The 16,228-nt window shown below is 42.0% G+C and overlaps 1 protein-coding gene across 4 annotated transcripts in view; it reads right to left on the reverse strand.

Moving 5' to 3' along the window:
• SPN (sialophorin) overlaps positions 1–16,228 on the reverse strand; it is a 123,872-nt gene that overhangs the window by 51,860 nt on the left and 55,784 nt on the right. For 3 of the 4 annotated variants that reach the window (XR_011304391.1, XM_069651961.1, XM_069651962.1), the window contains exon 2: positions 6,995–7,080. The exons of the other annotated variant lie outside the window; for it this stretch is intronic. The gene's annotated coding sequence lies outside the window, so the exon portion shown is untranslated. The remainder of the gene's footprint in view (positions 1–6,994; positions 7,081–16,228) is intronic. 4 annotated transcript variants of the gene reach the window in all.

The following is a 16,228-nucleotide window of genomic DNA, read 5'->3' on the forward strand; positions in this document are numbered from 1 at the left end:
CACTGATGTGGTTAGAGTAGCTTCTCTCTGTCCACCTCAATTGAATGGGCATTGTCTTGTTCTGCTAGGTCACGTGTGTTAAGACCACGAAATGGAGCTCTCTTGCCTGTAATTATGAGAATTTAGTGTACATTTTTTGCAGGTGGCTTATTGTCTTGGTACTATGAAACAGAAGGGTAAACCCCTACTCTGTCTGGGACTGGTGTGTGGAGCTAGCAAACTAACAGAGGGGTATGTGTCCCAGCAGGAAAAGACTGCGTGATATAACAGTGGAAGAAGTCACTGTAAACTGTCTCATTGAATGGCTTGCTGAGGATGGGTCACCCTATACAGAGTGTATATAACTTACACCTAGTATGGTGTGCCTGTGTTGACTCTATTAAGAAGGGAGAGCGAGCACCCTGTGTTAGTCAATAACATGTAGTGGTATGTCCTCGCATTGGCTCTCAGACATGCAGGAGCTAAGACACACTGTGCTGGATACTGAGCATTTGTGTGAATTTCACATGTTTATTCTTTATAACAAATGTTTAATTAATTCCAATGGGGCGGTAATTCCCCCTTTCACCAAGGCGGAATCGGTAAAATACGTGTAATGAGGCCCAAAGACTTGTGTCTGTAGGCCCCCGAAATTGCAAACTGTTGCTAAATGAATGTTTGAAGCACGGCGCACCCGTGTAAAGCCCCGTTAAGTCCTGCTTTGCCGCGGGTTGCTTTTCCAGCGTTCTCCCTTGGATATTGTTTGCTGCTGCTGCAACAGATCACCAGCGAACTACAAGCATCAACAGGTGAAGAATGAAGCAAAGACACTTCTAAAAGTGCATATTCATTGCAAATTGACTTCTGACACGTCTTTTTTTAATTATTTAGGCTCTCCTCACTTATCACTGGGTGGAGCTATATAAACACAGTCGTGCGCGCAATGCGTGCGCACCCGTGTAAAGCCCTGTTAACTCCCGCTTTGCCGCAGCGTCGTGGATAGCATAGCGAGGGACCTTTTATTTTTTTATCATTACTAGTTAGTGTTACTAGTGGATATAGCCATTATAAGCCTTATTATTGATTTACCCTGCAGTACTGTAACGAAGAAAAAGGACAAAAATGTTCACCTTGCGCACAGACAAGCTATGCCCCGAACGATTACTCGTGCTTTTTGACTCCTCGTCCAAAGACAGCCCTGTGTCCACTCCAAAATCAGTTCGCCCTTTTGTGAAGGGGGCTCACTGGGACAAACGCCCGACGAAGAAACGGACACGATCCAATATTTTAATTGGTGATCTTCGAGACTTTGGGTTTGCTTCTTCGCGCTCTCCATGTCCCATGGCACGAATGTCAGAACTCACAAATTTAAGTGTCTCGAATGTGGAGGCACAGCCTCTCCTCATTGTTCAAGATGGTTTAGCTGCACAGCAACCCCCCTAATGAGTTCACCGACAGAACAAGATATGAATGTTGGCAATGAGGCAGATAAACAATTATGTAATATTTCCTTGTCAGATACCATGATCCTACAGAATGCTCATTCAGGTATTGTTGGCTCAGTGCCAAATAATCCCAATCTTGTTAATGTTGTAGACAATGCGGTTATTGATCTGGAGTCATCGAACTCTTGTTTCTCGGCCAAGGAAGATGAATCTAACCTCTCAAAATCGCCGGCATTATTTGAAAATGAAAATATTCCAGAATCTGAAACTTCCATATCATTCATTCCTCCGACTCCTAGGCGAGCGAATAGAAATAGTTTGGTTGCAATTTCAGGCTCTCCCTCCAAAAAAGTACCTCTGGTAACACTTGAAATAATGAATACTGTATTAATGTCTCTTGCCAAATTATTCGAAGTTTTGGATTCAAAGGTTAATTTACTTCACACTAATCTTGAAAATATGACTAGCTGGCAGAAATTATTCAGCGATTCCATGGCCCAGAGACAAGTGTCTGATGATGGAGTTTCTGCACTTTTATTAAAACAACTCGCAGAGATATTATCAGTCCAGAAATATTTAACTGAGCGATTGTATGCGCAGTCGAGTTTACTTGAAGTTTGTAAGAGCGTACAATGCTCTAAGACTGCTGTTCCTTGTGTGGAGGGCATTATATGTGAATTATCTGTAGAGGTGCCGGAAATAGTACCCTTGCCTCCTCAGCCTTTGACTGCGGATGCACTGGTAGTTGCCTCTGTTGTTGCTCCCTCCAAGTCAAGAAATGCACAGCCTCTTAAAGAGGCTTATACGATTTTTGCGAAAAACACAAAAAAATAAAATTCTGAACATAATGCAAACTTAAAGTAATCTAAAAATCAAAAGACCAAAGGAGTGGTCTCTAATGGACAAACAAGACAGTTCTTTAAATCCTTGTCAAAACCAGTAAGATGCTCAACGCTGGCATCTAATGCCATAACTAAAAAATATTTAAACCTGACGCAAGAAAGGAAAAGGACTGCAAGAAATGGCGCGAGCATCCTCCAAGCTGATCTGACTCATTCCCTGTTGGATAAGCTGGTGCAGGTGGTAGAAGATTTGGAAATTAGTTCGGGGAGTGTGTTGCCAAAGACTCAATCTGCACCCACACTCCAAGCTAATCAAGCGAATAGCAATGAAAAATCTGACTCTACATTTAATAGACAAGAACTCAGGAAAGCTGTGGTTGAGTATATGAGTCAATTTCATCCAGCCCCGACTGTGAGTCATCCGCTATCGCAAATGATTTCTGCAATTGCAAAAAAGTCTGGGCTGGGTAATGAAATAAATGCAAATGCTGCGAGGCTTTCAAGTACTCCAGATGCAAAGGGCTCAAACCAAAAACTGCCCGAAAAATCTATGTTGCCTGACTCTCAGAATATTTTGCAAAATAGCATTCTAAATACAATTAAGGATTGTTTAGCAGCTCTAACCTCGGAACAGAAGACTCTCAAATCCTCTATGAAATCTCTCATTAGTAACAAATCTGACTCTGCAATTGTTCCAGATCCAAGAGCAAATTCCAAGAGTGTCACATTTAAATCTATAGTAGAGGAAAGGAATTGTAATCCGTATGCAGAAACTACTGGTAAAAAAAAAGAAATAACTTTAAAAGGGAGCTCTAAGATCAAAAAGCCTCCTCAAATATACTCATTATTCCTTAGCTGTCGTGGTGACTCATTTCCATCCTACACCATGAATAGAATGAGCATCATGCAAATATTCTCTGATAGCCCAACTCTGGAAGATCTCTCTACAAGTGACATCAAGCAGGTAGAATTTCCTGACGATAACTATCCAACTGTATTGTGTCTTTGGATAAGATCTCGCATTATTTATAATACCATCTGGTCCGCAAGATCTGCTCTCTATGATTTGGGATTTAATTTAATCCCAACTACAAAAGAGAGCCCGCTTGTGGGGGTCTCACAAAAGGCAGGAAGACAGAGGGACAATGGTGATGGCCCCTCGGCCCAGGGCTGTTGTTGTAAAAAATCCTAACTAGAAGTTGGTGAACCCTGTCCTCTGACTCACAAAATAACCATTGCAAGCTGGAATACTAGAGGGCATAAGCACTTACTGAACAATTCCAACTGCTCTTCAAAAGGTTATGATATAGTCCTTTTGCAGGAAACCTGGTTAATTGCCCCATTATCATGGGACAATCATTATGTTCACTTAGTTCCTGCTGTAAAAGGTCAAAAAGGAAGACCAATCTGGCCTTGCAACCATCTCTAACATAACTACAACAAACAATATAGCAGACTGGCTCTCCCCGAATTCCTTTTTACAATGCTCGACAATATTGGTTCAAAAGTTGAAATTCGCAATGGTTAACATATATTGGAATCCATTGGCGATCCTAACCTCCACCTTTTTTAAAGATCTTAATGCAATCATGGAAAAAATTATCACTACCCCTAACATAGCACATGTTATTTTGGCCGGTGACCTGAATATTCACCTTCTAGCACCAGCAAAAAGGAGAAATTCGGCTCGGGTCACTCAATGGCTTCAGTTTGTACGGACATGGGACTTAATAATGCTAAATGGTGCAATGGAGACTGACAATCCGCCCTCTCGTACTTGGTCATGTGGATCTCAAAAAGCAACTATTGATTATGTGTATGTGGATAGAGGATTATTTGCTAAAATTTCTAAGTTCAGTATACTGCCAACTGTATCTAGCGATCATTTGATGTTGACGGCCGAAATTATGATTCACTCTCATGGCAAGGTTCAGTCTCAACAAAAGCAGCTGAGTAATCTGATCATAAACCCTCAACAAAACAGATTATAGTGGACTAAACCTGCGCTAGAAGCATTTGCCTGCAGTTTGGTAGATGACTATTATCATCTAGAGAGAGGTCTGGAGTCACCTGAATACTATGATAAAATGCATTTATTTGCATCTTCCTCTGTATCTAGTGTTAAGAAACATAATAAGCCTTGTGCCCACATTCGATCAATCTGTTAGACTGAGGAAGATGCTATTTCGGAAACAGAAAGTACTATCTCTTCCAGTGCATTATGTGAGTTATCTTTACGTAAAGTAAAGACAAACTATAAAATTGGATTCGAGCGCATAAGGCAGAAATGCATCAAAATGATGGTGAAAGGTGGTTACAAGTGATTAAGCCCAAAAATACCTCGCAGATCTGGAAGTTGATAAACGCTGGCTCAGCATGCCCACAGCTGACATCTCAGCTCAACGGCATTTCAGAAAAAAGGTGGGTTAGTTACTTCACAAATATTTATGAACTCCCACGAAATAGTACTTCACAATTATCTCTTGATCTTGCTCATAGTCCTTTCTCTATCAAATTCGATCAAGCAGATGTGCTATTTTACATAAATAAGGCCAGCTCCTCAAGAGCACCTGGCCCAGACGGTTTATCAAACTTCGTCCTGAAACAGAACCCAGAGTTATGGGCGTCCATTTTACATGCTGTCTTCCAAGTCATTCAAATAAAACAAACTGCTCCGTTATCATGGTGTAAAGCCATAACAGTGCCAATATATAAAAAAGGTGATCGAACAAATCCTGCAAGTTATCGACCAATAGCGCTCCTTGATGCCCCTGGGAAGATCTATAGTAGAATTGTCTTAAGAGACATTAACATCTGGGCCTCAAATGAGAACCGTCGTGATCCTTTTCAAACTGGATTTGTTGCAGGTCTTGGCACTGCTATCAATATCACGACACTTAATGCAATCAAAGAACTATATGCGACAAGAAATCAATCTCTTTACTTGGCGTATGTAGACTTTCGAGTTGCATTTGATTCTGTAGATCGTCAGTTACTCCTTGAAAAGCTGATAAGATTTGGTTGTCCTCTCTCTCTTGTAACGATAATACACTTACTCCATTCAAATACTTCAATGCAAGTCAAAATGAACTTAGACGGATTGTTATCTTAAGTAATTTACACTAAACGCGGCCTGAAACAAGGCTACATACTTGCTTCTACACTATTTAATTTTTTCATATTTGATTTGGGAATTGAATTTATGGAAGTGATGAATGATGCAAACAGGGAAGTAAGTGGGCACCACTTTATAGGGTGAAATGTTTCATCAAAGGTTGAATATACTTACTTATTAATTCATCCAAAATAAAAGAGGAGCTGGCTGCGACAAGTCTGGAGACACCCCGACTTCAAAACAGAACAACAAGCAGGAGACTGAGTAAAAATACTAGGTCACGCAGACGCTCTCAAAAAAAGCCCAGAGGAGGGCGTAAAGTTATATAGTTCAAAAGGTTTAGCTGTATCCATAGTAATTAAGGTTCTCAATAGAATAAATGCAATGAGTCATCTGTTGGTTTTTAAAAAGTTTTTGGTTTATCCAGAAGATAAATATAGCTGTCACTAATATTTTCTTAGTGAGAGGAGAGTGAACCGCAACACATATGTATTATAGATGTGTACAATAGACTAGGGCCAATGCATTTTGGAAAGGTTTCCTTCTTCAGGGCAAGTCTATGCAATTGCAGACAACAAAAGGCATAATACACAAATAATGTCATTGCATATGCATGATGTAGAGTAACAAAATATACACATACCAGTTGGTGGATAATCCAATAGAAGATGCAGAATGTAAAAAAGAAAGGAACAACAGGATGATCAACATGAGAAAATTGAAAATAAAATGCAGAAAAAATGAATAAAGGAAAAAAAAGGTATGATTACCTTAATTGTGTTGCTAAGGTTCAAAAAAACGTTGGGTGCCCACACGCAAGATGGGTCGCCACGTTTAAGCGTGCATGCAGCAGCAGATTGAAGTGTCAATAATCTCGTAATCTAATAGGGAAACATGGATAAAGGTAAGTATGGTAGAGGGAGGTAAAAGACCTCAGTACGGTGTAAATTGACGCGAGCGCGTCTCTTACCAGGATCCGCTCGGCGCGAGTGGGTACTGCTACAGGGAGTATCCGACAGCGAAATGCTGTGTTAGGCGGTCGCCTTGGAAACCCGGGGTTTTATGCGCACGTGACCATCGCCTCATGCTCGAGTGTCCGATGGTCGCGTAACAAGGTGACAAGCAGAAGTGTGGCTGTGAGTTAAGGGCTAATAAGTAATTATGGGGCATGTACTCACTAAATCCTATCCAAAAAAGGAATTTAGACACCATTTAAAAAATAACCTAAATGAGGCATAAAAATAGAAGAAATACTCCGTGAGGGAGCCCAGGAAAAAAAAATAAATAAAAAAAAAATGAAAAAAAAATGAGACAAAGCACAATTGTTATAATCGCAATATGAACAAATACATGAATATACAGCATAAAGTGGAACCTAAAAATACAAATTAGGTAAAAAAGAGAAAATAAGAGAAAATCTAGAAAAGGAAGAAATACTCGTAACCAAAATGGAGAGTAAGTAAAATGTAAACCAGACAGCTGGAGGTAAGAGATAGCAACACAGTGGTATGACTGTATAGAACCATCAAATGATAATAAGAGGTTAATAATAAACATATATCAATGCTGTAATCTATGGCATAACGTACAAATAAGACCATAATTCTGCTAACCTCGTTGTGGTAGGTGTCGCCCAGATGGACGGCACCTTGGGTCCCAGACGAAGTCCGGCATACACAGCGGGGTATTGTAATTAGATCTAAAAAGTAGAGGAAGTAGTCAGTACATTAGTGAATGAAGAACGATAGTGTGAAGGGCAATTCATATTAAATGACCTTGTTGTGGAAGGTGTCGCCCAAAAGAATGACACCTTGGGTCCCAGACAGGGTCCGGGATGTTCAGCGAGGCAAATATACAAGTCACATGGTCAGACAGGATCACAGTCAGGAAGGATGCAATCTGTACATTAGTGGTCGGAGAACTACGTGGAAATCAAACAATACAATAGGCGTGCACTTCGCAGAACATATTTTTTAGACATAGCAGTGGTAATTAATTTCCTCATTTAATCCATTAGGGACCAGACTGCACAGTTTGTCGATCCAGAATGTTTCTCTCCGGTTTAATCGTAAACTGAGATCTTCATGAGGATTGTTTCTCGTTAGCACTTCCAACACCAGAAACTTAATCTGTGACAAATTGTGATTGTCCGTGGCCCAATGGCAGGCCACGGCTGAATTTGAATTTGAATTCCGGATACAGGAGTGGTGTTCATTCCACCTGATCTTTGCCGCTCTTGTGGACTGGCCCACGTAGTATTTTCCACAGGGGCATTTAATGCCATATATGATGTTGATACTATCGCAGGTATCATATGTTTTCAGAGTAATCCTTTGACCTGTCCGTGGGTGAAAAACAATGTTGCCTTTGATTACAGAATTACAATTCACACAATGCAAACATGGGAATGTCCCAGTACGTTGTGTGGACAATTTTGTGTTAGGTACTATAGTTTGTACAATTTCATGTGCACATATCCTTATATTCTACCAGCAAAAAGGAACCCCTATTATCACTTATGGGGCAGAGGCCTGGCTACCACTAAAATGTTGCTATTGGAACAAAATTGAATCAAAGTTCTGGAAAAAAGTTTTGAATCTTCCCAACTCAGCTCCAACTGCACTCCTGCGTTTCGAGCTAAGCATCTTATCTATATACATCCAAGTATCGTGGAAGAGATGCTGTTTGTTTCGAAAATGTGTAATGGGCCTAGTTAACAATAATCTGTTGACAGTATTGGCAAATTATCTAAGGCACTATGAGCATTTATTTCCATCTAAATGGAGAGCTGCTGTCCTATTTGATATGTCTGAAGCAAATATTTCGTTAGATCTCTTGCTCAGCAATCCAACTAAAGCTAGACTTAAATTATATCAAAGGGATTGGCATCTAACCCAACAGAGTTGTCTAAAATTGAAAGATTTTGATAGAGCACTCTTTGGACATAAAAAATTTCGACAAGCAGCTGACTATCTATTAAAATGTCCTTCATTCAATCTAAGAAATCAGATATTGAGATTTCGTCTGAATTTATGGCCCACAAATCAAATTCTATTGAGAAGAGGTCTTATCCCAGAGGAAACATCACACTGCCAATTTTGTAAAGTTGCAGAAGTCAAAGAAACACTGAAACATATACTAATTGAGTGTGTGGCCTTGGGAAAACAAAGAGAAGATATTATCAATAAACTAACACAGTCACATCACATAATACAACTCAAATGATTAATTATGGCATGAGCTATTGGCGACACCTAAAATATCACTAAGAATAGCTACCATCCAATTCTTAAACCGAGCATTGTACAAAATGTGTCAGGATAAGTAGGTTGGTGTGCTGGTGTTTTAGCAATTTTATTTTATTTTCTGAAAATTTCAGATACATTTTTAAAAAAAATTGTTTAGGGGCGGTATTGGATGTGTCACTGCTGATTGTAAGATGCTTGCTTTGTATATATGTAACTGTTGTACGATTCTCTCTCTCTTGCGTCCCCCGAGGTCTGGTAACACACGTCGCGGGGCGTGGGACTCAGTTGGCCAACTGAGACTATTTGCTTTGCAATAAACCCTAGCTTTTGGGAATACAACCTTGTGTCTGGCGTATCAGTTCGTGTGTGGTGATTGTACCTTGTTTCCATATGCGAGGGTCCCTCAGGGGCCCCTTTAAGATGGCACCCGAATAGTGACCCTCCTCCACTTGTTCCATCGTGTACGTTGTAAAATAAGGAAGGCGGAGAGAACGGCGAGGACGGAACGATCAAGCCGGGATCAAGAGGTGTTCGGGGCGCCCCTGCGAAAGCGATGAGAGACTCCTTTGCAGATCTGCACACAACTGATCCCTGATCGACGTGTCCGGCCAGAGAACAAGGAGGCGAGGGTCCCGAAACGAGGCAGAGTGAGCCAAGATACGCAGACACAACGTCTTTGGTTGCGTCAGTACACGGACGAATTGCGTCTTAAAAGACGATTTGACTGATCAGGTGAGTCGTGCCCCGATTCAAAGCAACCCTGATATTGGTTCCGATTCAAAGTAACCCTGATATTGGTTGAGAGTTGATTTTGCAAAATCAAACACCCAGCGTAAGGTTGATTAGCCGAGGGTAAGGTTAAAACATGCATGGGGTATTGTCCACTTTAGCAGGATTTTTCCGCTGCAGTAGACAATCTTTGGAAACTGGCCAGGTCGCGCCACCCGAAGGGTCGCCGGCGTATGAGATGTATGTGAAATATGGTGTGGGAGCGATAATGTTTTGTGAGACTTGGCATAAGCAAACCAGAAAAGAGGAAGATCTTCAGTGGCCGAATCATGGGAGTTTTGAGATTACGAGAATAGATAACTTGGAGAAGGTGTTGATGAAAAAGAAAACAATCCCTGCAGCATTTGATATCCTTAGGGACTGGAGGAGGGAAGCTATGCTACGTTGGAGAAGTAGAGAGAAACATGCGCAGAGGCATAAGTCGAAAGCAGAGAGAGTGAAAGAAAAAGAGGAGGAAGAGTGGAATAATAGTTTGAGAAAGTCAAATAGATGCGATCAGTTGAGTATAGAAAAATATACCCACAACGAGAGTTGCATTCATCAGATGAATTGATAAATAAAATATTGACTGATACAAAGCGAGGCCCAAGGGGAGAGACTAAAAAGACCGCGTCAGTGACTATTGCTCAGCCCCCTCCAGTTGCTCAGCCCCTCACTACTGATCAAAGCCCAGCACAGCCACAGACCACACAATCAGCGCCTCCCATTAGCCAGCCAGCACCGCAACAGTTACTTCCCATTTCCGTTGTCCCATCTGCACCTCCCTACCTAGAGACCGTTTCTGTCCCCTCTGTCCCTCCTGTAATTGAACTTGAACTCATTGAAACGAGGGAAGGGACAGGACAAAGTGAATGTGCGAGAGTGACCCGTAGTGCGATCAGCAAGGAGAGAAAACAAGAGTTGCAAGAACAGGCAGAGATATATATAAACGGGAATGATGAAACGTCAAAGCTGGCTTCGATGTATGATTTCAGGAGGAGCAATGAAAGACAGGTAGTGTTGGAATGCATGGGGGAATATTTAACGGCGAGATGGAAACAGTTAATTGGAAGGCTACTGCCACAGCATTTGTTGGATTTGAATGCATTAGCACGTTGTCGAGAGAGAGATGACGAAATAAGGGAGCATGTAGACCAAATTTTTGAATTTAAGAATGAACTTGATGATGAATATGCTGAAATGTTTGCCACACCGGGGTATAGGAGTAAAGATATTAGGAGAGATAGAAAGGAAGTGGCAGAGCCATATATACAGCGGCGATTTTTGCCGTCGCCAAGACAGCCAAGTGATAAACTAAAAGTATGTATAGGAGAGGCGTTAAAATGGATTTCAGATCCTAGTATCTCCAAAATGGAAATACATGAGATATTTGATGAATACCCCTTGCCAATGAAAATAGAAGCACTACGAACAATGGTTGAGGTGCTACTTCAGCAAGTGGCGGGACACAATAGAGGAAGAGGAAATTAACATGGCAGGGGTAATTCGAAAATGCATGGAGGGCCATTGGGACTAAATCAGTGTGCGTATTGCAGAGAGGAAGGTCACTGGCGAGCGCAATGTCCACATTTACAAAATAGAAATGGGTATGGCCAGAGAAGACAGCATAGGGGCCACCAGGAACAAATGGGCAGAATAGAAACAAGATGCAGCAGCACCAAAATAGCCAAGGAAATAGTACCCAAAATCAGAACCAAGCTCATAATCAGATTGCTTCTACTCAGAATCAGAGCCATCAGAACACGCAAAATAGAAATAGAGGAAGGGGCGGGAATATTTTTGACACCCAATCAAATGTGTACTTTAGTAACAGCAGCGATTACACATCGGATGATGTGTTGTTTCCTCAATAGGACAGCCCAAGACAGGGGTCGGAACCAGTGCCTATACCCGTGAATCAAAAAGGACCCTACCTAGAGATGAAAGTCAGGAATACAAAGCATAGCTTTCTCGTAGATACTGGGGCACATAAGTGCTTGATAGACCATCACTTGGTTCCAGAAATACCACTGTCAGGGCAAAGAAATATTTCCGTAGGGTTCGCAGGTACCCCAGTGATCAATCCAGTGTCCCAACCAGTAGCAGTGACATTAGGCCCATTCACTGAATATTGTCCATTTCTCTTAACAGAACATTGTGGGGAAAATCTTTTGGGGTTAAATCTATTGAAAAACTGAGTGCAGTTATCCACTGTACACCAGATGGAGCGTTCTTGACAGTTTCGCAACAGAATGTACCAATATCTGAATTTTTGTCCAAACCTTTGCCAGGAGAATTGAGTGAGTGAATATGGGCGATGAATGACGATGATGTGGGATGCTTGAAGATAGAGCCAGTAGAAATTGTTCTAAAAGAAGGAGTAACGTTACCACGTATTCCACAGTACAAAATTTCAGCAGAAGGAGAGAAAGGATTGAAAAGCATTGTTTCGGATTTGGTAAAATTGGGAGTGATTGAAGAGATTACAGGAAGTACATGTAACAGTCCCATTCTTCCGGTGTATAAGAAAGGAGGTAATGAGGTACCATATCGTTTCATAATTGATCTGCGTGCATTAAACAAAGTAGTAGATCCTCAATTCCCATTGGTTCCAGACGTCACCACAATTCTGACAATGATTCCTGCCTCGGCAGAGTACTTTAGTGTGATTGATTTGGAAAATGCCTTCTTCAGTATTCCAGTACACAAGGAAAGCAGATATCTGTTCGCCTTCACGCTAGGAGGACGATCATTCACATTCACACACATTCCACAGGGCTACACAGAGAGTCCGAGTATTTACAGTAGGGCATTGAAAGAATAGCTAGATATGCTAGAATTACCGGCAGGTTGTGTATTGTTACAGTATATAGAGGACCTATCGATTGCTGCTGACACAGAAGAGATTTGTAAAAAGAGTACTGTTTTATTATTGACACATTTAGCAGCACATGGCCATAAAGCGAGCTTAAAGAAATTCCAATATTCTCGAAAGGAGGTGGCTTATTTGGGCTACCTACTTTCGAGAGAAGGGAGAAGACTGACCCCAGAAAGAATAGAGAGCATTTCTGGTATGCCTATTCCAAAAACACAAAAAGGAGTCAGAGCCATAATAGGCATGGCTTCCTATTGCCGGCAGTAGATTGTACACTTTGCATTGATTGTGAAGCCAATGGTGTAATTGACAAAAAAGGATGTTGTGATGCCTTGCAGTGGAATGAAGAATGTCAGAGAGCATTTGATCTGCTCAAAACTGCATTGTGTTCCGCTCCAGTTTTGGGCACACCAAATTATGAGAACATTTTCAGATTGTTTGTACACGAGAGTGAAGGCTGCGCGTTGGCCGTTTTGACACAGGAACAACGTGGAAGAAATATGCCATGTGGCTATTTTTCTTCCGCGCTGGACCCTGTAGTGCGCGCACTACCACGTTGTTTGCGAGCTGTTGCAGAGACTGCTGCATTAGTGAAACAAACGGAAGGGATGGTATTGGGGAACACCTTAATTTTGATGGTGCCACATGCCATAGATGTTCGATTAAATAGAACACAAACGCAACACCTCACTTCCGCTAGATTGACTAGATACGAAATTGTCCTTTTTGCGCCACACATCCAAATTATGGGGTGTAGCGCTTTGAATCCTGCAGACGGAAGAACTAGGTGAAAATGAATCACCTTCCCATGATTGTTTAATGGTTACTGAGGAAGAAACAAAAGGAAGAATTGATTTAAGAGATACCCCAGAAAAAGAGCCAGATGGAGAACTGTTTTGTGACGGCTCCTGTTTTAAACTACCTGATGGCACATCAACTGCTGAGTATGCTATCACCACGTTAGAGAGTGTTGGAGAAAGTAAAAGAATCCCCTACAACTCTACACAAGCAGCAGAGATAATAGCTTTAACCAGAGCCTGTGAGATTTCTGAAAATCTGAGTGTAAACATATATACTGACAGCCAATACGCCTTTGGCGTGGTTCACAATTTTGGCCGACTACGGGCTGAACGGGGTTCCTTGACATCACATGGGGCCAGGATTCAACATGGCCCTTTGATTGTACGATTACTGTCTGCACTTACGTGTCCGAAGCCCCTAGCAATAGTGAAATGCGAGGCGCATAAAAAGGTAACATGTAAAGTGGGAGAAGGAAACGCATTTGCAAACAGGATTGCGAAGAAAACTGCCAATGATTTAAATACTAAAATGATGTCAGTACAGTCTGAGGAAGTGCCCTGCATGATAGAAAATGGAATTGCTACTGTCAAAGAGATGCAGGCAGAAGCCACTGCTGACTAAATACAAGGGTGGGCTGAGGGCTCTGCTGAATTAGATCTAGAAGGTTGCTGGGTGGACAAGAAGAGTAGAAATTGTATGCTGCTCAACTCCTATGTAACTGCAATGGTCACGATGGCCTACAGCCCTACTCATATTTGTGCCAAGAAGATAGTTCAGCATCTAGCCACAGTATGGGAGAACACAGACATAAAGAAAAATGCCGAGAGGATGGTCCAGAATTGTAACACGTGCCTACAGCACAATGTGGTGAAGGGAACAGTGACTCCAACAGGCAGTTTTGGCCCTCCCTCTATGCCATTTGAGGTAATCCATTTTGATTTCATAGAAATGGAGAGATGCCAAAACTTGAATTATGTCCTAGTGGTTATATGCGCATTCAGTAAATGGTTGGAAGCATACCCATTAAAAGACTGTACCGCATGAGCACGGCAAAAGTAATGTTGAAGGAGTACTTCTTCCGTTTTGGTCTGCCCCGTGTCATATGGTCAGATAATGGTCCACATTTTGTGGGCGCAGTGATATTACAGATTTGCGCAGGTCTCCAAATTGACAAGAGATTCCATTGTTCTAGACACCCCATGAGTGCCGGTCTTATTGAACGCCACAATGGCATTTTGAAGGCCAAAATAAGTAAAATGTGTGCAGGAAACAAGTTGAGCTGGGTAGACGCATTACCACTAGCATTACTGTGCATGTGCACATCTGTACAGGCAAGAACTGGGCTCTCCCCATATGAAATAGTGATGGGGAGGCTGGCGAATATTTGGTGTGCACCGCAGCCGAAACGAGCTTGAATACCCTGTGCTCAGCATTTATTGTAATCTGTTAATCCAAAAATTGCATTTGATTCATCAGCAGGTGCAGGAGGCATTACCGATCAGGTACACTGGTCCGGGGCATGCACTGGAACCCGGCGACTGGGTGCTAATCAAGAACTTTGAAAGGAAAACATTGCTTGCACCAAGGTGGCGCGGACCCTACCAGATCCTCTTAACCACGCAGACCGCAATCCGCATGGACGGAAGGAAAGCGTGGATTCATGCAACGCATGCTAAAAAGGTCCATCACCGTCTGGAAAACTGCCTGGTCGAGACGACCAGAAAGAGACATCGGTCCCAGAAACAAAAGAAACGGTTGCCAGTTCTTTGCCACGAAATCTGTCTGATTCTGAAATAAAGCCTGAAAAGATTGCTGTAAAAAAGGAAGGGCCAAGAGTGCCCCAACGTTGTCCAGCAGAACCTGCTGCACTGCTGGCTGACACAAAACGTGTACCGCTTTGACGCCTACCATCATCTTCCATTGTGCCACAGGCTGACTCCGAGCGTGAATCTGAAAGTGCGTCCCCACTATTCATTGATCACACGATACCAGGAGCAAGGCGGTATAATTTGCGAAACCGAAAGAAGGAGTGTTCAAATCTTCATTTCTTTTGATCTTTGTTGCCTCTGTTTCCTATCACGGATGAAATAGGAACCGGAGGGCTAGAGGAGAGCGGCGTGAGGGTTGTGCAAATCGGACAGCCCAAAAGCGAGGCTCCTCGGTGCTAAAAAATAAAATCCATATGCAGATCACCCCTCCTGGACAAGAGGGGCTCACATGGTACGAAGGCAATTGATAACTGCTCTGGAGTCCTTTGAGCAATGTGCAGATGCACAGAGATCTTGCCCAACGTATAGCAATCCAGGTTGCTAAGAAGTGGCAGAATAGACTGTTGACAATTACCGAACTTATTGACATTCGAACGAGTGCAACAACAAGAGATATTCACGACGAACATTGTTGGAGAAGAAGAAGAAAGCGAGAGAAAAATGCCGGAACAGGTTTTTGCCCCCTCCTGCACCACTGCTGATAAGGAATTAAACATAGAGATTGGAAGGTTACACAAAAAGAATTGTCGAAAAAATTGTATACTGACTTTAACAATAGTCATGTGTGTGATGAGTATAATAGCCTCAATAATGACCGTACTGGTATTATGGTATTTGGAAGAAATACACCCCTTAGAAGTACTTTTGCCTGTTAGAAACATCTCCACTACTGAAAGCCTGATTCATGTAATTACTTATACCTTGTCCCCAATGGAAGAAAGACACAGGGAAGGTTATGGAAATAACACATTGTTGCTAATAATGAATATGACTCACTCAATATTAAGAAAGATTAATTGCTGGGTATGTGCCCACTTGCCACAGCATGGCGGTCAGGGAATTGGTTGGTATGTACAGCCCCTGCCATTGAGTTCTGCATGTTACGCATCACTGAGTGCGTTATATTATGGGAAATGGAACGAAAGTGAAACTGGTCAATTAGACAGAAAAAACACACATGAATTCAAAGAGATTATTATGAAACCTGTAGGTTGTTCTATATTTCACAAAGCACGACCGTTCATACCAGTAGTGAGGCGACAAGACAGACTATTTGTGCCCTATAAATCATCTGTAATCACGGTTCAAATGAACCCAGAAGGAAATAAAGATACAGTTCCCCCCTCCTATCCAGTAAATTACAGTCCATGCTCTGTCCCCTTTTGC

Source organism: Ambystoma mexicanum, chromosome 3p (genome assembly GCF_040938575.1).
Source record: "Ambystoma mexicanum isolate Mex_15411 chromosome 3p, UKY_AmexF1_1, whole genome shotgun sequence".
Classification (NCBI taxonomy): domain Eukaryota; kingdom Metazoa; phylum Chordata; class Amphibia; order Caudata; family Ambystomatidae; genus Ambystoma; species Ambystoma mexicanum.